General features: G+C 48.4%; 1 long non-coding RNA gene across 1 annotated transcript in view; it reads right to left on the reverse strand.

Moving 5' to 3' along the window:
* LOC134935647 (uncharacterized) overlaps window positions 1-22,369 on the reverse strand; it is a 64,882-nt gene extending 42,513 nt beyond the window's left edge. The window contains exon 1 of the long non-coding RNA XR_010180306.1: window positions 22,277-22,369. This is a non-coding gene — a long non-coding RNA (uncharacterized LOC134935647). The remainder of the gene's footprint in view (window positions 1-22,276) is intronic.
* Between the last annotated feature and the right edge of the window lie 1,395 nt (window positions 22,370-23,764).

A 23,764-nucleotide genomic window follows, 5' to 3' on the forward strand; every position in this document is an offset into this window, starting at 1 on the left:
AGTATAACACCAGTATGTGTGTATATACTTTTTAGAGTAGTTTCCAGCCTCCTATCAGCTGGATCCTTGAGGGCGGCCGTATCAGGAGACGGTAACGCCACTTGTTTTGATAAGCGTGTGAGCGCCTTATCCACCTTAGGGGGTGTTTCCCAGCGCGCCCTAACCTCTGGCGGGAAAGGGTATAATGCCAATAACTTTTTAGAAATTAGCCCTTTTCTATCTGGGTTAACCCACGCTTCATCACATACATCATTCAATTCCTCTGATTCAGGAAAAACTACAGGTAGTTTTTTCACCCCCCACATAATACCCCTTTTTGTGGTACTTGTAGTATCAGAGATATGCAAAGTCTCCTTCATTGCCGTGATCATATAACGTGTGGCCCTACTGGAAAATACGTTTGTTTCTTCACCGTCAACACTAGATTCAGTGTCCGTGTCTGGGTCTGTATCGACCGACTGAGGTAAAGGGCGTTTTACAGCCCCTGACGGTGTCTGAGACGCCTGGGCAGGTACCAACTGGTTTGACGGCCGTCTCATGTCGTCAACTGATTTTTGTAATGTGCTGACATTATCACGTAATTCCATAAACAAAGCCATCCATTCCGGTGTCGACTCCCTAGGGGGTGACATCACCATTACCGGCAATTGCTCTGCCTCCACACCAACATCGTCCTCATACATGTCGACACACACGTACCGACACACAGCAGACACACAGGGAATGCTCTATTGAAGACAGGACCCCACTAGCCCTTTGGAGAGACAGAGGGAGAGTTTGCCAGCACACACCCAAGCGCTATAATATATATGGGAACAACCCTATATAAGTGTTGTATCCTTATAGCAGCTTAAATATATTAATATCGCCAAAAAAATTGCCCCCCCTCTCTGTTTTACCCTGTTTCTGTAGTGCAGTGCAGGGGAGAGTCCTGGGAGCCTTCCTCACAGCGGAGCTGAGCAGGAAAATGGCGCTGTGTGCTGAGGAGAATAAGCCCCGCCCCCTATTTCGGCGGGCTCTTCTCCGGAATCTGTGAGATCTGGCAGGGGTTAAATACATCCATATAGCCTCAAAGGGCTATATGTGATGTATTTTTAGTCATAAAAAGGTATTATATATTGCTGCCCAGGGCGCCCCCCCAACGCCCTGCACCCTCCGTGACCGCTGTGTGAAGTGTGCTGACAACAATGGCGCACAGCTGCAGTGCTGTGCGCTACCTCAGGAAGACTGAAGAGTCTTCTGCCGCCTGCTTCTGGACCTCTTCCATCTTCGGCATCTGCAAGGGGGGTCGGCGGCGCGGCTCCGGGACGAACCCCAGGGTGAGACCTGTGTTCCGACTCCCTCTGGAGCTAATGGTGTCCAGTAGCCTAAGAAGCCAATCCATCCTGCACGCAGGTGAGTTCACTTCTCTCCCCTAAGTCCCTCGATGCAGTGAGCCTGTTGCCAGCAGGACTCACTGAAAATAAAAAAACCTAAAAACTTTTTCTAAGCAGCTCTTTAGGAGAGCCACCTAGATTGCACCCTGCTCGGACGGGCACAAAAACCTAACTGAGGCTTGGAGGAGGGTCATAGGGGGAGGAGCCAGTGCACACCACCTGATCCTAAAGCTTTATTTTTGTGCCCTGTCTCCTGCGGAGCCGCTAATCCCCATGGTCCTGACGGAGTCCCCAGCATCCACTAGGACGTTAGAGAAATTGGTAATGAGAATCCTGTACCGCAAACCTTAGAAAAGCTTGATGCGGAGGATATATCGGGACGTGTAAGCAGGCATCCTTTGTGTCGACTAGTGATGTGCACCGGACATTTTTCAGGTTTTGTGTTTTGGTTTTGGATTCGGTTCCGCGGCCGTGTTTTGGATTCGGACGCGTTTTGGCAAAACCTCCCTGAAATTTTTTTGTCGGATTCGGGTGTGTTTTGGATTCGGTGTTTTTTACAAAAAATCCTCAAAAACAGCTTAAATCATAGAATTTGGGGGTCATTTTGATCCCATAGTATTATTAACCTCAATAACCATAATTTCCACTAATTTGCAGTCTATTCTGAACACCTCACAATATTATTTTTAGTCCTAAAATTTGCACCGAGGTCGTTGGATGACTAAGCTAAGCGACCCAAGTGGCCGACACAAACACCTGGCCCATCTAGGAGTGGCACTGCAGTGTCAGGCAGGATGGCACTTCAAAAAAATAGTCCCCAAACAGCACATGATGCAAAGAAAAATGAAAGAAAAAAGAGGTGCAAGATGGAATTGTCCTTGGGCCCTCCCACCCACCCTTATGTTGTATAAACAGGACATGCACACTTTAACAAACCCATCATTTCAGCGACAGGGTCTGCCACACAACTGTGACTGAAATGACTGGTTGGTTTGGGCCCCCACCAAAAAAGAAGCAATCAATCTCTCCTTGCACAAACTGGCTCTACAGAGGCAAGATGTCCACCTCCTCCTCATCGTCCGATTCCTCACCCCTTTCACTGTGTACATCCCCCTCCTCGCAGATTATTAATTCGTCCCCACTGGAATCCACCATCTCAGGTCCCTGTGTACTTTCTGGAGGCAATTGCTGGTGAATGTCTCCACGGAGGAATTGATTATAATTCATTTTGATGAACATCATCTTCTCCACATTTTCTGGAAGTAACCTCGTACGCCAATTGCTGACAAGGTGAGCGGCTGCACTAAACACTCTTTCGGAGTACACACTGGAGGGGCGCAACTTAGGTAAAATAAAGCCAGTTTCTGCAAGGGCCTCCAAATTGCCTCTTTTTCCTGCCAGTATACGTACGGACTGTCTGACGTGCCTACTTGGATGTGGTCACTCATATAATCCTCCACCATTCTTTCAATGGTGAGAGAATCATATGCAGTGACAGTAGACGACATGTCAGTAATCGTTGGCAGGTCCTTCAGTCCGGACCAGATGTCAGCACTCGCTCCAGACTGCCCTGCATCACCGCCAGCGGGTGGGCTCGGAATTCTTAGCCTTTTCCTCGCACCCCCAGTTGCGGGAGAATGTGAAGGAGCAGCTGTTGACGGGTCACGTTCCGCTTGACTTGACAATTTTCTCACCAGCAGGTCTTTGAACTTCTGCAGACTTGTGTCTGCCGGAAAGAGAGATACAACGTAGATTTTAAATCTAGGATCGAGCACGGTGGCCAAAATGTAGTGCTCTGATTTCAACAGATTGACCACCCTTGAATCCTGGTTAAGCGAATTAAGGGCTCCATCCACAAGTCCCACATGCCTAGCGGAATCGCACTGTTTTAGCTCCTCCTTCAATCTCTCCAGCTTCTTCTGCAAAAGCCTGATGAGGGGAATGACCTGACTCAGGCTGGCAGTGTCTGAACTGACTTCACGTGTGGCAAGTTCAAAGGGTTGCAGAACCTTGCACAACGTTAAAATCATTCTCCACTGCGCTTGAGTCAGGTGCATTCCCCCTCCTTCGCCTATATCGTAGGCAGATGTAAAGGCTTGAATGGCCTTTTGCTGCTCCTCCATCCTCTGAAGCATATAGAGGGTTGAATTCCACCTCGTTACCACCTCTTGCTTCAGATGATGACAGGGCAGGTTCAGGACTGTTTGCTGGTGCTCCAGTCTTTGGCACGCGGTGGCTGAATGCCGAAAGTGGCCCGCAATTCTTCGGGCCACCGACAGCATCTCTTGCACGCCCCTGTCATTTTTTAAATAATTCTGCACCACCAAATTCAATGTATGTGCAAAACATGGGACGTGCTGGAATTTGCCCAGATGTAATGCACGCACAATATTGCTGGCGTTGTCCGATGTCACAAATCCCCAGGAGAGTCCATTTGGGGTAAGCCATTCTGCGATGATGTTCCTCAGTTTTCGTAAGAGGTTGTCAGCTGTGTACCTCTTCTGGAAAGCGGTGATACAAAGCGTAGCCTGCCTAGGAACGAGTTGGCGTTTGCGAGATGCTGCTAGTGGTGCCGCCGCTGCTGTTCTTGCTGCGGGAGGCAATACATCTACCCAGTGGGCTGTCACAGTCATATAGTCCTGAGTCTGCCCTGCTCCACTTGTCCACATGTCCGTGGTTAAGTGGACATTGGGTACAACTGCATTTTTTAGGACACTGGTGACTCTTTTTCTGAGGTCTGTGTACATTTTCGGTATCGCCTGCTTAGAGAAATGCCTGCAGGACTATTGGCTTTCCTGGGTAAGGAGGAAATTGACACTGAGGGAGTTGGTGGTGTGGTTTGCAGGTGCTTGGTTACAAGAGGAAGGGATTTAGTGGTTAGTGTACTGCTTCCGCTGTCACCCAAAGTTTTTGAACTTGTCACTGACTTATGATGAATGCGCTGCAGGTGACGTATAAGGGAGGATGTTCCGAGGTGGTTAACTTCCTTACCCCTACTTATTACAGCTTGACAAAGGCAACACACGGCTTGACACCTGTTGTCCGCATTTGTGTTAAAATAATTCCACACCGAAGAGTTCTTTGCTGTGCTTTTGCAAGCTTAAGGCCCTCATTCCGAGTTGTTCGCTCGCAAGGCGATTTTAGCAGAGTTACACACGCTAAGCCTCCGCCTACTGGGAGTGAATCTTAGCTTCTTAAAATTGCGAACGATGTATTCGCAATATTGCGATTACAAACTACTTAGCGGTTTCAGAGTAGCTTCAGACTTACTCGGCATCTGCGATCAGTTCAGTGCTTGTCGTTCCTGGTTTGACGTCACAAACACACCCAGCGTTCGCCCAGACACTCCCCCGTTTCTCCAGCCACTCCCGCGTTTTTTCCGGAAACGGTAGCGTTTTTATCCACACGCCCATAAAACGCCGTGTTTCCGCCCAGTAACACCCATTTCCTGTCAATCACATTACGATTGCCGGAGCGAAGAAAAAGCCGTGAGTAAAAAAACTATCTTCATAGCAAAATTACTTGGCGCAGTCGCAGTGCGAACATTGCGCATGCGTACTAAGCAGAAAAACGCTGCGATGCGAAGAAAATTACCTAGCGAACGACTCGGAATGAGGGCCTAAGTCTTTTCATTTTTCTAGCGAGAGGATGAGTGCTTCCATCCTCATGTGAAGCTGAACCACTAGCCATGAACATAGGCCAGGGCCTCAGCCGTTCCTTGCCACTCCGTGTCGTAAATGGCATATTGTCAAGTTTACGCTTCTCCTCAGACCCTTTTAATTTTGATTTTTGGGTCATTTTACTGAACTTTTGTTTTTTGGATTTTACATGCTCTCTACTATGACATTGGGCATCGGCCTTGGCAGACGACGTTGATGGCATTTCATTGTCTCGGCCATGACTAGTGGCAGCAGCTTCAGCACGAGGTGGAAGTAGATCTTGATCTTTCCCTATTTTACCCTCCACATTTTTGTTCTCCATTTTTTAATGTGTGGAATTATATGCCAGTATCAATAGCAATGGCCTACTACTATATATACTGCGCACAACTGAAATGCACCACAGGTATGGATGGATAGTATACTTGACGACACAGAGGTAGGTAGAGAAGTGGCCTACTGTACCGTACTGCTATATATTATATACTGGTGGTCAGCAAACTGTGCAAAACTGAAATGCACCACAGGTATGGATGGATAGTATACTTGACGACACAGAGGTAGGTAGAGCAGTGGCCTACTATACCGTACTGCTATATATTATATACTGGTGGTCAGCAAATTGTGCAAAACTGAAATGCACCACAGGTATGGATGGATAGTATACTTGACGACACAGAGGTAGGTAGCGCAGTGGCCTACTGTACCGTACTGCTATATATTATATACTGGTGGTCAGCAAACTGTGCAAAACTGAAATGCACCACAGGTATGGATGGATAGTATACTTGACGACACAGAGGTAGGTAGAGCAGTGGCCTACTGTACCATACTGCTATATATTATATACTGGTGGTCAGCAAACTGTGCAAAACTGAAATGCACCACAGGTATGGATGGATAGTATACTTGACGACACAGAGGTAGGTAGAGCAGTGGCCTTCTGTACCGTACTCCTATATATTATATACTGGTGGTCAGCAAAATTATGCACTGTACTCCTACTATATACTACAATGCAGCACAGATATGTAGCGTTTTTCAGGCAGAGAACGGATAATATTGGTGGTCACTGGTCAGCAAAACTCTGCACTGTACTCCTCCTATATAATACTGATGGTCTCTAGTGCCCACAATAAAGCAGTGTGAGCACAGATATATGCAGCACACTGAGCACAGATATGGAGCGTTTTTCAGGCAGAAAACGTATAATACTGGTGGTCACTGGTCAGCAAAACTCTGCACTGTACTCCTCCTATATAATACTGCTGGTCCCCAGTCCCCACAATAAAGCAGTGTGAGCACAGATATATGCAGCACACTGAGCACAGATATGGAGCATTTTTCAGGCAGAGAACATATAATACTGGTAGTCACTGGTCAGCAAAACTCTGCACTGTACTCCTCCTATATAATACTGCTGGTCCCCAGTCCCCACAATAAAGCAGTGTGAGCACAGATATATGCAGCACACTGAGCACAGATATGGAGCATTTTTCAGGCAGAGAACGTATAATACTGGTGGTCACTGGTCAGCCAAACTCTGCACTGTACTCCTCCTATATAATACTGCTGGTCCCCAGTCCCCACAATAAAGCAGTGTGAGCACAGATATATGCAGCACACTGAGCACAGATATGGAGCGTTTTTCAGGCAGAGAACGTATAATACTGGTGGCCACTGGTCAGCAAAACTCTGCACTGTACTCCTCCTATAATACTGCTGGTCCCCATAATAAAGATATTTTCAGCCCCCTGAAACAAAGTGAGAGGACGCCAGCCACGTCCTCTCACTATCATTTCCAATGCACGAGTGAAAAATGGCGGCGACGCGCGGCTCCTTATATAGAATCCGAATCTCGCAAGAATCCTACAGCGGGATGATGACGTTCGGGCGCGCTCGGGTTAACCGAGCCATACGGGAGAATCCGAGTCTGCCTCGGACCCGTGTAAAATGGGTGAAGTTCGGGGGGGTTCGGATTCCGAGGAACCGAACCCGCTCATCACTAATGTCGACTGACGCCATAAAGTCCCCCCCTTCTAGGCTGGCAATCACCGCTCGAAAAGATTCCATCTTGAACTTGAAAACCTTCAAGTATGGATTGAGGGACTTTAGGTTCAGAATCGGTCTGACCGAACCGTCCGGTTTCGGCACCACAAAAAGGCTCGAGTAGAACCCCTCCCCCCGTTGAGACGGGGGAACGGGAACAATGACCCTTTGATGACACAACTTTTGTATTGCTGCCAGCACCACCTCCCTGTCCGGAAGAGACACTGGCAGGGCCGACATGAAAAACCGGTGAGGGGGCGTCTCCTGAAACTCCAGCCTGTAACCCTGAGATACAATCTATAGAACCCACGGATCCAGGCCCGATTGAACCCAGACCCGACTGAAGAACTGCAGACGGCCCCCCACTGGTACGGACTCCCCCAGGGAAGCCCCAGCGTCATGCGGTGGACTTGGTAGCGGCAGGGGCGGACTTCTGGTCCTTTTGAAGCGAGAAAGGACGAACCTTTTCCTCGCCTGTATTTATTCGGACGAAAGGACTGCATCTGCTGATATGGTGCCTTTTTGTGTTGGGTGGGAACATAGGGAAGAAAAGACGACTTACCCGCAGTCACGGTAGAAACCAGGTCAGCCAAGCCGTCCTTAAACAGGACATTACCTTTGAAGGGTAAAGCTTCCATAGCTCTCTTGGAATCGGCATCAGCATTCCATTGATGGATCCACAGCGCCCTCCTGGCCGAAATCGACATGGCATTGGCTCTCGACCCCAAGAGACCAACATCCCTCGCCGTATCCTTCAGGTAATCTGCAGCGTCCTTGATATAACCAAGAGTCAAAAGAACAGTATCTTTATCAAGGGTATCCATATCAGCAGCTAAATTCTCAGCCCATTTAGCAATAGCACTACTCACCCATACCGACGCCACAGCAGGTCTGAGCAATGCACCCGTATTAGTGAAAATGGACTTCAGAGACGTCTCCAGCTTGCGATCCGCTGGATCCTTGAGAGCTGCCAAGTCAGGAGACGGAAGCGCCACCTTCTTAGACAAACGAGATAAAGCTTTATCAACATTTGGAGACGCCTCCTATTTTCCCCTATCAATAGAGGGGAAAGGATACGCCATGTAAATCCTCTTGGGAATCTGCCACCTCTTGTCCGGCGACTCCCAAGCCTTTTCACAAAGAGTATTCATCTCATGAGAGGGGGGAAACTGCACCTCAGGTTTTTTCTCTTTAAACAAGCAAATCCTTGTTTCCTGTACGGCAGGTTCCTCAGAAATGCGTAACACATCCTTTATAGCCACAATCATGTACTGAATACTCTTAACTAATCTTGGATGTAAAGGAGCCTCAGTGAAGTCGACATCGGACTCTGAATCCGTGTCGGTATCAGTATCTATCACTTGAGTAAACGGCCGCTTTATCGACCCCGAAGGGGTCTGTACCTGCGACAAAGCATCCTCCATGGATTTTTTCCACACCTGTGTCTGTGACTCAGATTTATCTAACCTCTTTGAGAAAGAAGCCACATTAGAATTAATTGTATTCAACAGTGCAAGTAAATCAGGTGTCAGCTACGCCGACAGAGCCAACTCCAGACTCGCATCTGCCCCCCCAATAACCTCCTCCGGTGAATAACATTCAGCCTCAGACATGTCAACACGGAGTATCGACCCACCGACACCCACACACAATGCCTCAGCCAGAGGACAGGCCCACAAGGAAGCCTGGATAGAGAAACACAGAGGGAGTATGCCAGCTCACACCCCAGCGCCCATATATCCCCCCAACGAATATATGTACCAGCGCTGCTTCAATAACACTAAATCTGCACCACCTACTGTGCCCCCCCCCCCCCCGATAAGCTCCCCGTTACTTTAGTGGAGCTTGTAGAGGTCCCGGACCAGCGTCTCCTACATGCCGCGTGTGAGGAGCAATGGTGCCTGTGAGCCGTGCGGCTAAGCTCCGCCCCCTCCCAGCGCGCTTCAGCCCGCCAAGTTTAAAATCTTGAAAATGCTGGCGGGGGTCCCGAAAACGGTGCACCGAAAAAGCATCTACCGGCCTACAAACCTCAGTAACATGCCCCCCCCCCCCCAGCGCCCTGCACCCTGTGAGTGCCGATGGAGAGAGTGTGTGTGTGGGAGCATGGAGCGCAGCGCTACCGCTGCGCTGTACCTGGTTACTGAAGTCTTCTGCCGTCCTGAAGTCTTCTGTTCTTCTCATACTCACCCGACTTCTGTCTTCTGGCTTCTGTGAGGGGGTTGACGGCGTGGCTCTGGGAACAAGCAGCTAGGCGCACCAAGTGATCGAACCCTCTGGAGCTAATGGTGTCCAGTAGCCGAGAAGCAGAGCCCTTAAACTAAGAAGAAGTAGGTCTGCTTCCCTCCCCTCACTCCCACGATGCAGGTAGCCTGTAGCCAGCAGGTCTCCCTGAAAATAAAAAACCTACCAAAAGTCTTTTCCAGAGAAACTCAGGAGAGCTCCCCTAGTGAGACCCCAGTCAGTCCTGGGCACAAAGTCTAACTGAGGTCTGGAGGAGGGGCATAGAGGGAGGAGCCAGTTCACACCCAGTTTAAGTCTTTTCAGTGTGCCCAAGCTCCTGCGGATCCCGTCTATACCCCATGGTCCTTTTGGAGTCCCCAGCATCCTCTAGGACGTAAGAGAAAAAGCGTTTAAGGTCACTCTAGCGGTTGTAAGTTGTGTGTAGAGAGAGCGTGAATAAAGCGTTTAAAGTCACTCTAGCGGTTGTAAGTTGTGTGTAGAGAGAGCGTGAGGGTCGCTGTTTATGTTGGGTTTCCAGATTATGGACCTCATTTGTAAGAGAAACCAATTTTTGTTTATGTTATTTATTTCTATGTGAGGCATAGCTAATGATATGACCTCTTATAACAGCTTTATGCGCTTCCCAGATTAGTGGGGTACAAGAGGAGTCAGTGATGTTTAGAGAGAAATAGTCTGCGATAGCTAATTTAATTTTTTCTTGGAACTGGGGGATTTTCAATAATGTTTTGTTTAATCGCAAGTTGGGTCGGGTTGCCGAAGTATCAAGGAAATCAAAAGTGGCGGTAACGATGGAATTATCCGACCATGGGTTGGTAACAATGGATGAACCGGATATATGCTTGGAGGCCAGGGTACTGCAGAAAATAAGATCAATTCGGGAGTATGAGTGGTATGGGACTGAGAAAAAAGTATAGTCCATAGCTGTGGGGTTGAGGGCCCGCCAAACGTCGGATAGACCGGATTCCCGGACATGCTTGTTTAAAGATCGGGATGAAGAAATTAACTGTAAGCGAGACGGATGGAAAGATTTGTCTAGATGGGTATACGGAACAGTATTAAAATCTCCCCCTAATATTAAATAGCTTTTTCTGACTTTAGACAGTTTGGAAAAAAAGGAGTTGAAGAAGGACATTTGTCCAGAGTTGGGGGCGTAAGCAGTGGCAATTGTGCATTCCAAATGTCCAATTTTGCCCATTAAAATGATAAAACGCCCATCCTGGTCCATATGGGTAGAATGTAGGGTAATGGGGTTTTAGAATGTATCAAAATGGCCACCCCATTATGTTTGATTGAAGAATAAAAAACTGTCGGGTATCGTTTGGTAGTAAGGGTAGGGTGTGATTGGGCTTTAAAATTAGTCTCCTGAATTAACACTATTCCCGCTTTGAGAGTTTGGAGAAAACTAAATAAGGACCAACGTTTCTGAGGGGTGTTGAGACCCTTGACATTCAGAGACGCCAAAACTAGGGCCATCGTGAGTATTGATTAAGGAGAAGAAGAAGGAGAGGGGAAAAAAAGGGGGGGGGGGAGAATGGGTGAGGGTTTCGACTCGTCAGAGGGGAGAGAGAGAAGAGAGAAAAGAAAAATACAGTTTACTGAGAGAAAGTGTTAGAAAGGGGAGGAGTCTGTGCTGAAGTTCCTCACGGCCAGCGGAGAGGAACAGGCACAGAAATTAGGACCAACTTATCCAAAGTGAGGAAGTATCAGGTAGTAACCGTACTCCCTCCAAGGAAGTAAGGTGGTGGAAAAGTGGAATTAAATTCAAAAGTTCAACGATGTGAACTTGTGGTGTATATAGATTGAATGGGGGATCGCGTCCCTCCAGTGGTGATTTAATCAAAGAATTAATTAATAATGGCTAAAGGGTAAAGGTCGTGGGATAGAAGAGACATAGTATAAATGTGAGAGCGAGAAAGTATAAACATTAACACTGACTAAACAAATGCAAATCCAGTGAGAGAAACCTATAATTGGCAACTTTTACAATAATACCTCAAAGATGTTATCAGGAAAGTTACAATATGCCTCATTGAGGTGTCCCAGGTCACATGCTAGAGCAAAACAGAAAAAAGAGGATTCCAATAACAGTTCCAGTGCAACATTAAGTAGCGGGTACAAAATACATTCAATATGACCAAGACACCTACAATAAGACGTAAAAAATCAGGGCGGGTGAGAAGGACCATGTAACTTAGATTTAAAAATATAGATGAACTGAGTGCAGTGACAAGTCTAAGCGATTCTCAAAAAGCTGATATTAGTAGGGGAATATAATGATTAAAACATGAAAAACATACTGATGAGTGAGAGAAAACAGTTAATATACGGTAGGCAGTAAAATAAGATTTTACTTACCGATAAATCTATTTCTCGTAGTCCGTAGTGGATGCTGGGACTCCGTAAGGACCATGGGGAATAGCGGCTCCGCAGGAGACAGGGCACAAAATAAAAGCTTAAGGATCAGGTGGTGTGCACTGGCTCCTCCCCCTATGACCCTCCTCCAAGCCTCAGTTAGGATACTGTGCCCGGACGAGCGTACATAATAAGGAAGGATATTGAATCCCGGGTAAGACTCATACCAGCCACACCAATCACACCGTACAACTTGTGATCTGAACCCAGTTAACAGTATGATAAACGCAAAGGAGCCTCTGAAAAGATGGCTCACAACAATAATAACCCGAATCTTTGTAACAATAACTATATACAAGTATTGCAGACAATCCGCACTAGGGATGGGCGCCCAGCATCCACTACGGACTACGAGAAATAGATTTATCGGTAAGTAAAATCTTATTTTCTCTGACGTCCTAGTGGATGCTGGGACTCCGTAAGGACCATGGGGATTATACCAAAGCTCCCAAACGGGCGGGAGAGTGCGGATGACTCTGCAGCACCGAATGAGAGAACTCCAGGTCCTCCTCAGCCAGGGTATCAAATTTGTAGAATTTAGCAAACGTGTTTGCCCCTGACCAAGTAGCTGCTCGGCAAAGTTGTAAAGCCGAGACCCCTCGGGCAGCCGCCCAAGATGAGCCCACTTTCCTTGTGGAATGGGCTTTTACTGATTTTGGCTGTGGCAATCCTGCCACAGAATGTGCAAGCTGAATTGTACTACAAATCCAACGAGCAATCGTCTGCTTAGAAGCAGGAGCACCCAGCTTGTTGGGTGCATACAGGATAAACAGCGAGTCAGATTTTCTGACTCCAGCCGTCCTGGAAACATATATTTTCAAGGCCCTGACAACGTCAAGCAACTTAGAGTCCTCTAAGTCCCTGGTAGCCGCAGGTACCACAATAGGTTGGTTCATGTGAAATGCAGAAACCACCTTAGGTAGAAATTGAGGACGAGTCCTCAATTCCGCCCTGTCAGAATGAAAAATTAAGTAAGGGCTTTTATATGATAAAGCCGCCAATTCTGACACACGCCTGGCTGAAGCCAAGGCTAACAGCATCGACACCTTCCATGTGAGATATTTTAAGTCCACAGTGGAAAGTGGTTCAAACCAATGTGACTTTAGAAAACTCAACACCACATTGAGATCCCAAGGTGCCACTGGAGGCACAAAAGGAGGCTGTATGTGCAGCACCCCTTTTACAAATGTCTGAACTTCAGGTACTGAAGCCAGTTCTTTCTGGAAGAAAATCGACAGGGCCGAAATTTGAACCTTAATGGACCCTAATTTTAGGCCCATAGACAGTCCTGTTTGCAGGAAATGAAGGAAACGACCCAGTTGAAATTCCTCTGTAGGGGCCTTCTTGGCCTCACACCACGCAACATATTTACGCCAAATGCGGTGATAATGTTTTGCGGTTACGTCCTTCCTGGCTTTGACCAGAGTAGGGATGACTTCTTCTGGAATGCCTTTTTCCCTCAGGATCCGGCGTTCAACCGCCATGCCGTCAAACGCAGCCGCGGTAAGTCCTGGAACAGGCAAGGCCCCTGCAGTAGCAGGTCCTTTCTTAGAGGTAGAGGCCACGGTTCGTCCGTGAGCATCTCTTGAAGTTCCGGGTACCAAGTCCGTCTTGGCCAATCCGGAACCACGAGTATAGTTCTTACTCCTCTCCTTCTTATGATTCTCAGTACTTTTGGTATGAGAGGCAGAGGAGGGAACACATACACTGACTGGTACACCCACGGCGTTACCAGAGCGTCCACTGCTATTGCCTGAGGGTCCCTTGACCTGGCGCAATATCTGTCCAGTTTTTTGTTTAGACGTGACGCCATCATGTCCACCTTTGGTTTTTCCCAACGGTTTACAATCAGGTGGAAGACTTCTGGGTGAAGTCCCCACTCTCCCGGGTGAAGGTCGTGTCTGCTGAGGAAGTCTGCTTCCCAGTTGTCCACTCCCGGAATGAATACTGCTGACAGTGCTATCACATGATTTTCCGCCCAGCGAAGAATCCTTGCAGCTTCTGCCATTGCCCTCCTGCTTCTCGTGCCGCCCTGTCTGTTTACGTGGGCGACTGACGTGATGTTGTCCGATTGGATCAACACCGCCTGACCCTGAAGCAGAGGTTTTGCTTGACTTAGGGCATTGTAAATGGCCCTTAGTTCCAGAATGTTTATATGAAGAGACGTTTCCAAGCTTGACCACAGGCCCTGGAAATTCCTTCCCTGTGTGACTGCTCCCCAGCCTCTCAGGCTGGCATCCGTGGTTACCAGGATCCAATCCTGAATGCCAAATCTGCGGCCCTCTAGTAGATGAGCACTCTGCAGCCACCACAGGAGAGACACCCTTGTCCTTGGCGACAGGGTTATCCGCTGATGCATCTGCAGATGCGATCCGGACCATTTGTCCAGTAGATCCCACTGAAATGTTCTTGCATGGAATCTTCCGAATGGAATCGCTTCGTAAGAAGCCACCATTTTCCCCAGGACCCTCGTGCACTGATGCACTGAGACCTGTCCTGGTTTTAGGAGGTTCCTGACTAGCTCGGATAACTCCCTGGCCTTCTCCTCCGGGAGAAACACCTTCTTCTGGACTGTGTCCAGAATCATTCCTAGGAACAGTAGACGTGTCGTTGGAATCAGCTGCGATTTTGGAATATTTAGAATCCACCCGTGCTGACGTAACACTACCTGAGATAGTGCTACTCCGACTTCTAACTGTTCCCTGGATCTTGCCCTTATCAGGAGATCGTCCAAGTAAGGGATAATTAAAATGCCTTTTCTTCGTAGAAGAATCATCATTTCGGCCATTACCTTGGTAAAGACCCGAGGTGCCGTGGACAATCCAAACGGCAGCGTCTGAAACTGATAATGACAGTTTTGTACTACAAACCTGAGGTACCCTTGGTGAGAAGGGTATATCGGGACGTGGAGATAAGCATCTTTGATGTCCAGAGACACCATATAGTCCCCTTCTTCCAGGTTTGCTATCACTGCTCTGAGTGACTCCATCTTGAATTTGAACCTTTTTATGTAAGTGTTCAAGGATTTCAGATTTAAAATAGGTCTCACCGAGCCGTCCGGCTTCGGTACCACAAACAGCGTGGAATAATACCCCTTTCCTTGTTGCAGGAGGGGTACCTTGATTATCACCTGCTGGGAATACAGCTTGTGAATGGCTTCCAAAACTGCCTCCCTGTCGGAGGGAGACTTTGGTAAAGCAGACTTCAGGAAACGACGAGGGGGAAACGCCTCGAATTCCAGTTTGTACCCCTGCGATACTACCTGTAGAATCCAGGGATCCACTTGCGAGTGAGCCCACTGCGCGTTGAAATTCTTGAGACGGGCCCCCACCATATCTGAGTCTGCTTGTAAAGCCCCAGCGTCATGCTGAAGACTTGGCAGAAGCAGGGGAGGGCTTCTGCTCCTGTGAAGCGGCTGCATGGTGCAGTCTTTTTCCTCTTCCTCTGCCCCGGGGCAGAAAAGAGTGGCCTTTTGCTCGCTTGTACTTATGGGAACGAAAGGACTGAGTTTGAAAAGACGGTGTCTTTTTCTGCTGATGTGGAGTGACCTGGGGTAAAAAGGTGGATTTTCCAGCCGTCGCCGTGGCCACCAGGTCCGATAGACCAGCCCCAAATAACTCCTCCCCTTTATACGGCAATACTTCCATGTGCCGTTTGGAATCCGCATCCCCTGACCACTGTCGCGTCCATAACGCTCTTCTGGCAGAGATGGACATAGCACTTACTCTTGATGCCAGGGTGCAAATATCCCTCTGTGCATCACGCATATATAGTAATGCATCCTTTAAATGTTCTATAGTTAACAAAATATTGTCCCTATCCAGGGTATCAATATTCTCGGTCAGGGAATCCGACCATGCGACTCCAGCACTGCACATCCAGGCTGAGGCGATTGCTGGTCGCAGTATAACACCAGTATGTGTGTATATACTTTTTAGGATATTTTCCAGCCTTCTATCAGCTGGTTCTTTTAGGGTAGCCGTATCAGGAGACGGTAACGCTACTTGTTTTGATAAACGTGTGAGCGCCTTATCTACCCTAGGGGGTGTTTCCCAACGCGCCCTAACCTCTGGCGGGAAAGGATATAATGCTAATAATTTTTTAGAAATTAGCTGTTTTTTATCGGGGGAAACCCACGCTTTTTCACACACCTCATTTATTTCCTCTGACTCAGGAAAAAATATTGGTAGTTTTTTCTCACCCCACATAATACCCTTCTTTGTGGTACTTGTAGTGTCAGAAAGGTTCAATGCCTCTTTCATTGCCGTGATCATGTAACGTGTGGCCCTACTGGACATTACGTTTGTCTCGTCACCGTCGACACTAGACTCAGTATCTGTGTCAGGGTCTGTGTCGACCCACTGAGGTAACGGGCGTTTTAGCGCCCCTGACGGTGTCTGAGACGCCTGGACAGGCACTAATTGATTTGCCGGCTGTCTCATGTCGTCAACAGTTTTTTGCAAATTGCTGACATTATCACTTAATTGTTTAAATACAATCATCCAGTCAGGTGTCGACTCCCTAGGGGGTGACATCACCAACACAGGCAACTGCTCCGCCTCCACATAATTTTCCTCCTCATACATGTCGACACACGCGTACCGACACACAGCACACACACCGGGAATGCTCTGATAGAGGACAGGACCCCACTTAGCCCTTTGGAGAGACAGAGGGAGAGTCTGCCAGCACACACCCAGCGCTATATATATATATACAGGGATAACCTTATATAAGTGTTATTCCCTTATAGCTGCTGTTATTATCGTTATTTGCTGCCAAAAATGCCCCCCCTTCTCTTTTTTACCCTGATTCTGAAGCAGGACTGCAGGGGAGAGTCAGGGAGCCGTCCTTCCAGCGGAGCTGTGAGGGAAAATGGCGCTTGGGGCTGAGGAGATAGGCTCCGCCCCTTCACGACGTCCTTATCTCCCGCTTTTTTGGGTAAAATGGCAGGGGATTAAAATACATCCATATAGCCCAGGAGCTATATGTGATGTATTCTGTTTTGCCACCTAAGGTATTCTGTTATATTGCGTCTCAGGGCGCTCCCCCCCCCAGCGCCCTGCACCCTCAGTGACCGGAGTGTGAAGTGTGCTGAGAGCAATGGCGCACAGCTGCGGTGCTGTGCGCTACCTTAGTCTGAAGACAGGATGTCTTCTGCCGCCGATTTCACCGGACCTCTTCGTCTCTTCTGGCTCTGTAAGGGGGACGGCGGCGCGGCTCCGGTGACCCATCCAGGCTGAACCTGTGATCGTCCCTCTGGAGCTAGTGTCCAGTAGCCTAAGAAACCCGATCCACTCTGCACTCAGGTGAGTCCGTTTCTTCTCCCCTTAGTCCCACGATGCAGTGAGCCTGTTGCCAGCAGGACTCACTGAAAATAAAAAAACCTAACTAAACTTTTATTCTAAGCAGCTCAGGAGAGCCACCTAGATTGCACCCTTCTCGGCCGGGCACAAAAATCTAACTGAGGCTTGGAGGAGGGTCATAGGGGGAGGAGCCAGTGCACACCACCTGATCCTTAAGCTTTTATTTTGTGCCCTGTCTCCTGCGGAGCCGCTATTCCCCATGGTCCTTACGGAGTCCCAGCATCCACTAGGACGTCAGAGAAATATTAATCAATAAAGCAAACCAGAACATTTGAAACTGATCTATGTGACATCTAGTACATAATACATGTCTACTAAAAGAAGGTGCAGACAACGATAGTAGTGAGAACGGTTAGGTTGTCTGGAGGTTGGAAGTTGTCGCTGGTGGTGAGCTGGAGTCCTCCAAATGCGATAGGAAGTCTCTACTCTCTCTCGGGTCACTAATAACAATTGTTTTTCCGTTAAGATCAATCAGTAACTTGAAGGGGAACCCCCAGCGGTATCGGATCCTGCACATACGAAGTGCGGAGGTCAAATCCCTGAGTTCTCTTCTTTTGATTATTGTAGAGGAAGCCAAATCCTAAAAAAACTGTAGTTTGGCGTTTTCAAATAGTATGTATGGCTTGCCCCGGGTCGGATTAAGAACCAGTTCCTTGTCCTTAAAGTTGAGAAAGCGCATAATGACATCTTTAGGGGTATCACCATCTCGCGGTCTGGGTCGGAGGGCCCTGTGGGCTCTTTCTAAGGGTAGTTCTCGAGGTCCCAGGCTCGGCACGACGGTGGAGAATAGCTTATGCAGGTACGCCTCAAGAGCCGCTGGAAAAATAGACTCTGGGATATTATGTATTCAGAGATTATTTATCCTCTCGCGATTTTCCAAATCCTCATTTTTGGCGCGTAGTTCCGATATGTCTTGGATACGATGGTCGATATCTCTAATGGTCTCGTTATGCTGTTTATGAAGAGTGTCTTCTCGGGATTCTAATTTGGAGGTTCTAGAGGACAAAGATGATATATATCCGACCTGATTGAGGTAACCACATTGTCCAGCTTGGATTCCAATGATTCTTTGAAGTCCATGATGAGCGATTTCAAGGCCAGGATGTCCTCTTTGGTTGATAGGGTGGGTGATGAGCATGGATCCTCCTTATCTGATAATGAGAGACCAGGTGAAGGGGGGCCCGAGGGTGAAGGCGGTTTGTAATTTTTGACGGCCTTGGTGAAGTGTTGTGAGATGTCCATCCCCGCTCGCTTTCTGGTAGCAGTAGTGGATTTAGACATGATTGCACATTGACAATCTGGTCAAACTGGAAAGAGTCAGACAAAATACTGGAGTAGTTTGCGTAAATGTATAAGCAAGATGGCCTGAGAAAGGACCACTGGAGGGCAGGGATGAGGTGTGGTCAGTAGAGCATGAGGGCCAGTTGACAGTAGTGTAGAAGGGGTATCTCAGATCACAGGGTGAATTGCCTTGTGTTGCGTCTCCAGTGAAGGCAGCGTAGGAGATTAAATGAGACTACAAAGCTTAATAGGTGGAGTAGTTAATAAGTGGTAGCTGCAGGGCTGCTTTGACGACATAGCCACGGTCTGTGTGAGATAGTGGGGGGACGGGGTCAGAGATAAAGCCTGGGGGAGGTAGAGGCACCGTGAAAACGATCCAGTATGGGTAAATATAGGCTGGTGTAATGCCTGGGTAAGGTGCATAGATGAGACAGGAGATATGGCTAAACAAACTCCCAGGAGTAAATAGTATTTATAATTCCTGCAAGAAAGCATTACTGTGGCCCAGGGGGACAGCTTTGTGGGTTATGTGGGCAGTGACGAGGGGGGCTAGGGCTAGAAACAGGGGCCGCTGTATGGTCTCCCCTCAACTTTGATCACTGTGGCCGCCGTAAGTGCTCTCTGCAGCAGGGATCCCCAGCAGCGTCGTCTGTATGCTCCCGCACACACAGCCGGGAGCGCAGGGCTGCAGTTCAGTGGCAGCTCTCTTGATGTTGCAGGGCCAGGTTACAGAGGGGCTAAAATTGCCACCACCAGCGCCCATTTTATGGGCCCACTGTGTATGGGCCCAACTTATGCCATACACAGTGGGCCCATAAAATGTCATGCAACAGTTAATGGCAGCAACCTGATGCTTAGCTGACCTCAGGAATGGTGATAATAGAGTCCCTAGTCTGGCTGCAGTGTGTGGGCTGACTGACTGCACCTATCTGATGCAGGTGCAGAGTCAGCCTGAAGTGCAGATTCCCAGGCGGCGTGTGTGGGGGGAGAGGTTGGAGTCTCCGTAGTCTCTGGCCGGAAGTGTAGGGTCCCGGACAGCGGGTGGGGGGAGGGAGGCGTGGCAGGCTGTTGACTCCGTAGTCTGTCAATGTGCAACTGCAGGTTGTATGTGCACAGATCCTCTCGTCCGTGATTACTGGCGGGCGGACAGAAATTTTAATTAAGCTTTAAGTCGCCCCCTAGAGTCCGGCGCCCGGGGGCATGCGACCGTGCAAACGCTATGCCGCCGCCCACTGGGAGTGTATTTTAGCTTAGCAGAAGTGCGAACGGTTGTATCGCAGAGCAACTACAAACATTTTTTGCGTAGTTTCAGAGTAGCTCAAAACCTGCTCAGCGCTTGCGATCACTTCAGACTATTCAGTTCAAGATTTGATGTCACAAACCCGCCCAGCGTTCGCCCAACCACGCCTGCGTTTTTCCGCACACTCCCAGAAAACGGTCAGTTGCCAACCAGAAACGCCCACTTCATGTCAATCACTCTGCGGCAATCACTCTGCGGCAAGCAGTGCGACTGAAATGCATCGCTAGACCCTGTGCAAAACTACATCATTCGTTGTGCCCGTACGTCACGCATGCGCATTGCGCTGCATACGCATGCGCAGAACTGACGATTTTTAGCCTGATCGCTGCACTGCGAACAAATTCAGATAGCGATCAACTCGGAATTACCCCCTAAATTCAAGCCTGCATTTCACCTTGTTTAAATCACCATAGCACAGTGGTTCCCAAACTGTGTGCCGTGGCTCCCTGGGGTGCCTCGGGACACTTGCAGGGGTGCCCTGGGTTGGTGGTCCAGGACCAATTCAAATTATTTATGGTCAATATAATAGGCAAAACCAGTGCTGGGGGCTGCCAGTCATAAAATATGGGGACAAACAGAAGCAAATCTTGTCCCTCACCACACAACTGACCCTAAGGATGACATATAAACACAATCTACTTAATTTAATATTTCTTTCTAAATTTCTCAATAAGAAATTATTGGACATGGGGTGCCGTGAAAAAAATTCTGATACTCTAGGGCGCCATGATTCAAAAAAGTTTGGGAACCACTGCCATAGCACCTGTGTAAATCATAGGTGTCCCCGATTAAGCGGATATTATTGCAAGCCTACCTTGCCTGCATGTGATTTAGCTGGTTTTCATCACATTGGGGTTGAAATTAATATTATCACTTTAATCCAGAGGTTCCCAAACGTGGTCCTCAAGGCACCCCAACAGTCCAGGTTTTAGGTATATCCATGGCTCAGCACAGATGGTTAAATCAAATTGACTAAGGTGCTAATTAAGCATACTTGCCTACTTTTGAAAACTAGTTTCAGGGAGAAAATAGGAAGTTAGAAGAGTTGCGCGGCGCTCCATTGAGGAAGGTGGGGAGGGGGGTTCATGCTCTGCCCGAAGGGATGAGTCTAACTCCACCCAAGGGCGTATCTATTGCCACTCGAGGTTGTACTGCAGTGGCAGGTGAAAACTATAGTACTAAGATGTAGACGTGGCTGCTGCCACTTGCTAGATATATTGGCAATAAATTACATTAGCAACTGCATAATTATAGAGACAAATTGGATCGGATATTTTAATACGTAGTTTCCCCATACCCACGCAGTGTCCCTCATACCCACACAGTGCCCAGCATGCATTCCCCATACCCACGCAGTGTCCCTCATACCCACACAGTGCCCAGCATGCATTCCCCATACCGACACAGTGTCCCTCATACCCACAGTGCCCAGCATGCATTCCCCATACCCACGCAGTGTCCCTCATACCCACAGTGCCCAGCATGCATTCCCCATACCCACGCAGTGTCCCTCATACCCACACAGTGCCCAGCATGCATTCCCCATACCCACGCAGTGTCCCTCTTACCCACACAGTGCCCAGCATGCATTCCCCATACCCACGCAGTGTCCCTCATACCCACACAGTGCCCAGCATGCATTCCCCATACCCACGCAGTGTCCCTCATACCCACACAGTGCCCAGCATGCATTCCCCATACCCACGCAGTGTCCCTCATACCCACACAGTGCCCAGCATGCATTCCCCATACCCACGCAGTGTCCCTCATACCCACACAGTGCCCAGCATGCATTCCTCATACCCACGCAGTGTCCCTCATACCCACACAGTGCCCAGCATGCATTCCCCATACCCACGCAGTGTCCCTCATACCCACACAGTGCCCAGCATGTATTCCCCATACCCACACAGTGTCCCTCATACCCACAGTGCCCAGCATGTATTCCCCATACCCACACAGTGTCCCTCATACCCACACAGTGCCCAGCATGTATTCCCCATACCCACACAGTGTCCCTCATACCCACAGTGCCCAGCATGTATTCCCCATACCCACGCAGTGTCCCTCATACCCACACAGTGCCCAGCATGCATTCCCCATACCCACGCAGTGTCCCTCATACCCACACAGTGCCCAGCATGCATTCCCCATACCCACGCAGTGTCCCTCATACCCACAGTGCCCAGCATGCATTCCCCATACCCACGCAGTGTCCCTCATACCCACACAGTGCCCAGCATGCACCCTTCAAAACCACAGTGCCCAATCATATACCACTCCATACCGACCCAGTGCCCAACATACATCACCCCATACCCACAGTGCCCAGCATTCGCCCCCAATGCCCACAGTGTCCAGCATACCTCCCACACGCATACATTATCTACAGCCCCCATATCCCACAGTGTCCAGCATACACTCCCTCACACTCCTAAGTGCCCAGCATAACCCCCAACCCCCACTCCCAAACCCACAGTTTCCCAGCACACACAGCACAAACCGGAAAGGCCAGCATACCCCCCCCCCCCCCCCCCATATAGTGCCAGACATAGTACACACATAGCTGATAAGTAAAATAATCAGCTCTACCTGATGCAAATTCAAAGCATCCGCCACAGCCCCTGAGGAGCAACACAGATCAGGGACATATGGAGGACGGGACGGTGATAGCAGTCCTCACTGCAGGGGGAGTGACGATCACATTACATGAGTTCTATAATAAACACCGCTCTGTCACTTGCTCTCCCCCTGGTGTCCGGCGGCAGTAACTGCATCTAGAGACTAAACCAAGATCCAGGCTACGGTGCACTGCGCAATAAGGTGAGACCCCATTGCGGCGGGGCAGGGGAATCCGGGGTTTTAAATTAGCTTTCCGGGGCAGCGGGGTAATGTACCGTGATCCGGGAGCCTCCCGCAGGATGCGGGAGAGTAGGTAAGTATGTAATTAAGTCACCTGTGGCCAAGCATGGATACATTTAAAACCAGGACTGTTGGGTTGCCTTGAGGACCGCGTTTGGGAACCTCTGCTTTAATCGCTAAATACTGATGTTTTTGTAGTAATTAAAAAGGAAAATTTGACATAGTGTGGCTCCTTTTAAAATATGTTGCATCGTACAATCATATGCTGTAACCCATAGCAACTGGACAAGTATTGGCTTGTGCTAATAAAACCTATTAGTTGATTGGTTGCCGTTAAGTTCTAATAAACTAGGACAGAGACATTTATGTGCGTTGTCTATTTCAAGTTGGAGGCATCACAAATAGAACAGTTCTACTATTTCTTCTAAAGTCAAAGATTACATTTACAGTAGAAACATCTGCTGCTTGAATTAAGGAATAGAAATCTTAGACCCGGATACTTTTAGCACAGGCTTCACAAGCTACCGGCGGCAAAATAAATGCGGGAACCCACAGGAATTTTGCAGTAAAAAAAAAAGTGGAATATTTTGGGGGCTACCACATACCCGCCATGACGATGGTCTGCAGTAGATAATAGGATACTGCAACCTAAACCTAACACCTCAATCCCAGAATCATGCAACAGATATCCTCACTCTTTCTGGTTTTACAAAACTTACTTTAGAAGACAGAGAACATGCCTTCACACCAGAGATATAGGGGTATATTTACTAAGCATCAGGTTCTAAAACTCTGAGCTTCCAATTATGTGTATGGGCTAGATGCATCATCGCTTTGAAAGTGATAAAATGGAGAGCGAAAAAGTACCAGCCAATCAGGTCCTAACTGCCATGTCACAGGCTGTGTTTGAAAAATGTCAGTTAGGAGCTGATTGGCTGGTACTTTTTCACTCTCCATTTTATCACTTTCCAAGCGATGATGCATCTGGTCCAGTGTCTGAAATGTAAAAGGGCAATGATTTTACTAGCACAACATGGCCAGTAAGGGCATTAGCCTTTGTAAATTTCGGGCATAAACATTATCGGGACCTGACGCTTAGTAAATAAGAGCCTAGAAACTAAGGGCCAATGGGTATATTTACTAAGCATTGGATTTTCAGCATTTTGAGACACCTGCACACACAACAGGGGCAGATGTATTAAGCCTGGAGAAGTGATA

Source organism: Pseudophryne corroboree, chromosome 6 (genome assembly GCF_028390025.1).
Source record: "Pseudophryne corroboree isolate aPseCor3 chromosome 6, aPseCor3.hap2, whole genome shotgun sequence".
NCBI classification, from domain to species: domain Eukaryota; kingdom Metazoa; phylum Chordata; class Amphibia; order Anura; family Myobatrachidae; genus Pseudophryne; species Pseudophryne corroboree.